At 44.3% G+C, this 6,635-nt stretch overlaps 1 long non-coding RNA gene across 1 annotated transcript in view; it reads left to right on the top strand.

The window, feature by feature from the left end:
- The window catches only part of LOC112982699 (uncharacterized), a 175,140-nt gene extending 172,853 nt beyond the window's left edge, over positions 1-2,287 (top strand). Inside the window, exon 9 of the long non-coding RNA XR_003259041.2 lies at positions 298-2,287. This is a non-coding gene — a long non-coding RNA (uncharacterized LOC112982699). The remainder of the gene's footprint in view (positions 1-297) is intronic.
- Positions 2,288-6,635: the final 4,348 nt, after the last annotated feature.

Below are 6,635 nucleotides of genomic sequence, written 5' to 3' on the forward strand. Positions count from 1 at the left end.
GAAGCTTTGACTGTTTCTGCTTCTGTGGGTAAACAGAGGACTTTAATTTCCAGCGCTACCGGTCCCTAACCTTCAGAAGCTAAGCAGTCGCAAAGGGGGATGGGGAAGAGATGCCAAAAGAAAGTGCAGAGCAAAGAATGTAAAGAATTTTGCTTATCTGTGACAAGTTTCTAAGCATGTTTGATTATGGTAATAAGGATACCTCATTAACACAGGATTTTAAGGCATGTACATCATTGATAATCAGTCCTGGCCAAAGTACAGTGTACATTTTTACTTTTTTTTTTTTGTTTTCAGTGGGATATGTTTGAAATACAGCAACATTGTAGTGAGAATGTGGAATTTAACTTGATGCACGAGGGTGGAGCCGTGAGAGCTAATGAAGGAGCTGTATCTAGCGAAGATAAAGTCCCAATCACCAGTAAGAGATGACTGTAAAACATGCACAATTCCCCATCCTTAAAACTCTCCCTAATTGCAAATCTGCTCATTGTTTTAACTTATCTCTGCCAGCGCTGTGCTGAATTAGTCCTTTGGAGTCCCTGAATGGGATCAAGGGAAGAGAAGAGGAAAGGAAGGATGGGAATGAGAACGAATAAGAAACACAAGAAAGCAAGATAGCCAGAGAAAAGGAAAGGGGGGGGGGGAACTTAAGCATAATTGCCCTTTGGCTTCCTATGAAATTGTAAAAGCTTTTCAACACCCTTGCTGAACCAGCAATGAGAACATTTTCCACATCCCTGCTGCCTGCGAGATGTCTGGCCTGGTGCTGTGGGGGAAAGGAAAGAAGTGGCTCAGCAAGAATTCACCTCCCGTAGTCAGATGCTTTTCCAGTGTGTGTCTTACCCAGAAACTGGCCCCTGCAAAACGCACTTGCCACCCGATTCCATGCTTGTCTCCCTCACTAGGTCCGTCTGCCCACCCTCCCGGCTTCCCGTCCGCAGGGTGAGGTATTCAGCACCTCGGTAATCACCCCCATCTTTGGCCAGTTCATAAATGTAGTGGCCCAGCTATTCTCAGTAACAAGTGATCTATGGGAGTTTACTCTGAACTGAGCTGCAGCCTGATACCTGGAGTATTCCTATTTTTACATCTTTATCACCTCGCAAATTTATAATCTAGAACAGAACGGTACCTGTCACCCTGCAGTTTCCTAGATTTCTTATCAAAAGATTTTGCTATCAAAACTCTTTCAGAATATAAACAAGCTGCTTCTGGCCCTGTGTGGGTTTATGGGGCACAGAAAGCCCCGGTTGACCTGAAGCTGATCTGTTCTGAAGGAAAACATCACGGGCCATCACCTGAGGAAGCCTGGACCAAGACTGGTGCATGTGTAGCAATAATATCACTGCCTTGTTCTCCTGTGGTGATGTTATGGGCCCCAGTCTCAAGGGACAAACCCAGGATCAGAAAGGGGATCTCCTGAATCAAAGCCGTGAGTTGCTATAGCTTGATCAAGGGCTAGAACTAGGGGTGGAAGAAACTCATTTTTTTCGTAAACTCTGCAAACAGAGCAGGACCTCTAGCAAATGTTGATCAGTGGTTTACCATATCCCTAAGACATGGGCATAAGGGGATGCTGCTATTAAGTGAGAGTAATGACAGCAAATGTTCCCTCCGCAGCAACGTTGGCTTCCAGCGCCTCCGTAATCCTGCCCAGCCCTGCATGGTGTCCACTGCCCTGCAGCTGTGCTGGTGCGACTGCTTCCAGGGCTGAAGTGTAAACTCTGTCTCTGCAATGGTCTGGGTTAGAGACGATGCAGTAATGGTCTGCTTTACGGTTGTGGAGAATTGTATTGGCATGCCCAAGGGGATGCTGAACTGCAGCGCAGGAGCAGGAGGGAACAGCCGCAGTGGGGGGAGGAAGGACCCTTTCTCAGCGGTCTCGCTGCTGAAGCCAGCGCGTCGCATCCCATACAGCCTTAGAGGATAAATTGTCATATATTCTGAATCGAGCGCTTATTGTGTCCGAGGTTGTGCTCCAGAGTGCATATTTAAGCTAAGCGTCTGCCAAATGTCTACTGACATAGGCTTAAGTTTCCCTTTCACTGTGCTTTGTTGAGTAGGAGTGGACTCGAGTAGAAATTTTGTGTTATGTCAAATTGGAACAAAATGAAAACCACCTGACGCCCTGGTCTCTTCAGGCATCTTCTAGGTATGACATTTGGGTATGGCTGCCCAACCCTAAATGTTGTGAGTATAACTCAGTCTTTCTTCTTACAGTGCCTTTGGGTTGAAGAAAGTATTTTAATATCCATGCACCTCTAATAAACTAAAGCTGTAACGAGGCCTTTTCTATTTGTATTGCTCTTTTGTTGTCTCTTATGCGCATTTACCATTGATTTTTGCCAAACTCCCCTATACTGTAACTATGCAGTTATAAACTGGTGTTATTGAGGGGAAGTGAGGTGGAGAGAGAGGATGGCCATAAAAATTACTGGTTGCAAACAAACACTGCAGCTCTATTTGGGCGTTTATCAGTAACACCTGGAGATTATTGCGTACAACCTTCCTAATCAGTAAATCAGCCAGCCACCAGTTGTTCCCTTAGCCACATCAGACAAAAATGTAACAGCTGTTTAATTTAGTTTTTTATGGTAGGAAATTCATATCCTGAATCACTGATATCTTTATTTTGCAACTTGCTGCCTTTGAATTTTTTTTCTCTTTTCCCTGATTCAGTGTGGCTTGCTGTAAAAGATGGGAGGGTCATGTATTCTGGTCTGCACACATGACATGGTCTGATGTCATGTTTCAGGATAGTGCCCACATGGAAACCATGTGAAACTCTCTGGAGCTTTCTTAAGTTAGGTGGGACATCCCCTCTGGTGCAAATGGGGCACTTGCTAAGGTGAGCATGAGCTGAAGGAAACACAAGCATAGAACTGAAGCTTTGCAAGCTCTAGAAACTCTAAAGCAAATGGCTTTGGTTGGCTTGAGACTGTGCAACAGCCAGCTACAACTGAATGCTTTATTGCCGTCTGGAAGTGTTTATTTTCTGAACATAAATTCAAGGGACAGATTCAAGGCATGTCTAGAAATAAAGCATATCATCATGTGAGCTAAGCTGACAAGGACAATTTACTGTACCCTGCATTCGTTCTGGGCCAATCGGAAGAGAACAGGCTATTAACATCCTGAAATTCCCGCTGTTCGGCTCTCACTGTCCCCTCACTGAACTCAGGAATGGCATGTGTTAACCCCTTGAGGGCCTCCTGTGCACAGCGCACGTCCAAAGAAGGGACACTTGTTTAGGCCTGGTAGACATATGCAGTATGTCCAGCTGTTATTGACAGCAGCAGTAGTGCTTTAAAAGCCATGACATGGACTGTGCTGTCTAGAGGCCCTGCACAGGGTTAACATCTTTCCTAGAGGCAGATTCGGTGCTATAGATGAGCATTGACTTACTCTGTTTAAATACGAGAGTTCACTGGTCAGCTTGACCTTGAATTCTCTTGCAAAGACAGGAACAAGTTGACATACTGTTCGTGTTTCCAGTGGCTGTAAAGTTCAGGGAATACAACACAACTGCAGCTCACATGCTGTAAGCATCACTTAGAGAAAAAAGAGAAAGTTCATTTCCTACTTTTTTAATCATGCCAGCAAGAAAAGTAGCAAAATAGAGGAGAGTCAGAACGTAAAGCACAAAGGGCACGAGAGCAGATACTGCAGAGGAAAGGTGCCATTCATAGTCAGGAACGTGTTATAATAAAATCCACAACCAAAAGTCCACAGAGAACTGTTTGCATAGCAGCATTACAATATCTACATGTGTAAATAGAGGGAACAGCCTTTAAATCCACGTTGCAGGCAGCGACTGTTGAGTCTTTCAGCTGCAGCTGCGCTGCTTGAAGTATTCCTTCTGACTTCATGGATGTCCTTGTGTAGAACAGCACGATTAGCCCTGTTTGAACATTGCAGCTGAGGGAAAAATAATATTCTGGGTCTGAATATGAGATTTCTGTATACAGCACTGCAAAAGTGCAGTGTACTTACCTCAACGGGTCTCCAGCTCCTTATTTGCCTCCTGTCCCCTCTCCACACAGTGGTTGGTACAAACTCAGCTCAGCAGCTCTTTCCTGCCTCTTGCTTCCAGTGGAAAGGAGCACCTCTGCACTTCCAGCCTCTGCATGTGAAAACATAGGGAATCCCAAGGAGAAAACTCCATATCACTTCCCTAGGTGTTTTTTTTTCAATGTGGGCTGACTCATGTGTAGCCTGATGAGGATCAAGGCATAGCATACGGAGGCTCTCCTGCAGCCACAAATCTACAGACGCAGGAGAACAAGAAGTAGTAGACCCTGGATCTCCAGATTATGGTAACCCACCAGGCAACCCTTGTATCTGATTATTAGCATGTCTAAGAACACAAGGAATAAATCCACATTAAAAACAACCCCCCCCCCCCGTGTGGTCTGTTTTTCATATGAGCCTTATTCCTCTAGATTTTGGCACAGTGTCTCTCTTTATGTTGGAGGATCTCTGTACTGTATTGGCATAATGTCCACAATTGTAATCAAAACATTTGTTCTCCTATCTTTTCCCAGATCACTTTGGGTCTCCTTCTCCCACCAAGGAGCCCGTCTCATTCACTCTCTGGTGACCACATATGGCTTAAGTATTGCAACCTTCAGTATTAGACCAGAGTAATGTAAGAACCACAAAGAATCATTTATCTGAAATGACATATTTTATGCTCTTGTATAAGTTTTCCTAAGGGACTTCTGAATGTCCTAGTGGGAGACTGTAAAGACATCAATGACTCAAAGTCATGGGTTTCGTCTTTATTACAAGCCCTAAAACACTCAGCACGAAGACAAAGCTGAGTGAATTTAACTTTTCTGAAAATCCAGATACTATATTGTCTCACCAAAGTCCTTTCAAAGATCTCCTTAGCAGCAGAGTGGTTTGGGAGCTGAAAGGATCCTAGTTCTGAAATTAGTCTTAATCTTCCATTACTGTAGAAACGTTTCTGCTCTTTAAAAATACCCTCCCTATTTCTTACTTTCAGCCTACCCTAATCTCGAATTAGCCTTCTGAGCAAAGGTCAGGAGTGCATGAGTGCAGGTCTTATTGCTTCAATTAAGGGAAATAACACAAAATCACACAGGCTACTGCAAAAGTCTTTGTCAACAACTTCCTGAATATTGAGAGGTTGCTCAGACATGGGCTGTCTATACAGCCAGATAATGCTGTTATTAGAAATACATTAGTGTGAGATTTTTTTTTTAAATATACATGGCTAATAGATACATTCATCTCGTAGCTTTCACAGTAAAAGTCTTGGCCTAGTGCTTCTGATTAATTATTAATGTTCATCGTCTTCTTTTTTTTCAGCGTGTTTACAACTTAGCCTTCTCTCTCTCCCTCTCTCTCTCTCTCTCTCTTTTCCCCAAAATGCTTGCACATAACACAAAGCTCAGATAACTACACTGGTAGCTGTAGTACCATTACTCGCCAGTGTCCTTAATAATGATGACATGTTAAGTATAATGTACCAATAAATATTTTGGAATTAGGGAACTGGCAGGTATCTGGGGAAGGCACTTTGTGTTAACAGTTGATATACTGTTGTTATACTGATGAAAACTGGGGCTAATGCATTTGTGTAAAGATCACATTTTTAAAGTTCTTTTCTTTTCTTTTCTTTTCTTTTCTTTTCTTTTCTTTTCTTTTCTTTTCTTTTCTTTTCTTTTCTTTTCTTTTCTTTTCTTTTCCTCTTTCTCACTCTCTGTCTTGTTTGTGTCCTTGTGCCTGAACATTTGACCCTGGGAGAGTAAGATGGAAAGATTGTTTAAACAGCAGAGAATTGTTTATTTCAATTTTCTTTCTCTTTTTTCCTTTCAGTTCTCTTTACAGGTAAATCACTTGTGATATAGGAGAATCTCAGAAAGTTCAGAGGTTTGGGGCAGGAAACGCCTCCCCTCCCCCAGAAGTTTGGATTCAGAGCTAAATTTATCTGAACGCTGTCATTTCCCTGCTTTTCCTTCTCTACCTCCTTCGCTACATTCCTCTTTCTCCCTCCTCATTCCCAGCCACCCAGATCTTATCCTTTTCTTGACCTGCAGCTCCCCCTCCCTCGCCTTCCACCACTGCAAAATGTCCTGAGGCTATGGCTAAAGGTGGTGGTTTCTCCTGTTGTTTTCTTTTTCCTCCTGGGCTGTTCCGCAGTGGAAAGCGCTCCGCGGCGCTGTGCCCTCCCAGGCTCCCTCCAGCAGCAGGCACCAGGCAAGTCCAGGCCCCCAAGACCCGAAGGCAGCAGCGGTGCGGGGCAGCGGCAGGCAGGCCGGCGCGGGGCTGGGGCCGGGGGCACGCGCCCGCTGGAGGTGCGCGCAGGACCGCAAGGGCCTGGGAATGCACCATGGCGGCTCGTTTCGGGTAAAAGTATCCTGAAAGAGGTGCGAAAGCTCAGCCAAATTTCCAGCCTGTTCCTACTTTCTCTGACACGTTCTGTCCGTCTACATCACTTACTGCTATCTCGCACCTGGTAGGGAATACACAGAGTTCAGCAACATCTCTCTCTCTCTCCCTCTCTTTTTTTTAAATATTGTAGTCTTGCACTGTGGCTATTCTAGTTTTTCACAGAAGTGGCAGGCAGCCAAACACTGGAGTCATTATTTGCAAACTCTAAAAAT

The sequence above is a fragment of the Dromaius novaehollandiae genome, chromosome 3, assembly GCF_036370855.1.
Source record: "Dromaius novaehollandiae isolate bDroNov1 chromosome 3, bDroNov1.hap1, whole genome shotgun sequence".
Taxonomy (NCBI): domain Eukaryota; kingdom Metazoa; phylum Chordata; class Aves; order Casuariiformes; family Dromaiidae; genus Dromaius; species Dromaius novaehollandiae.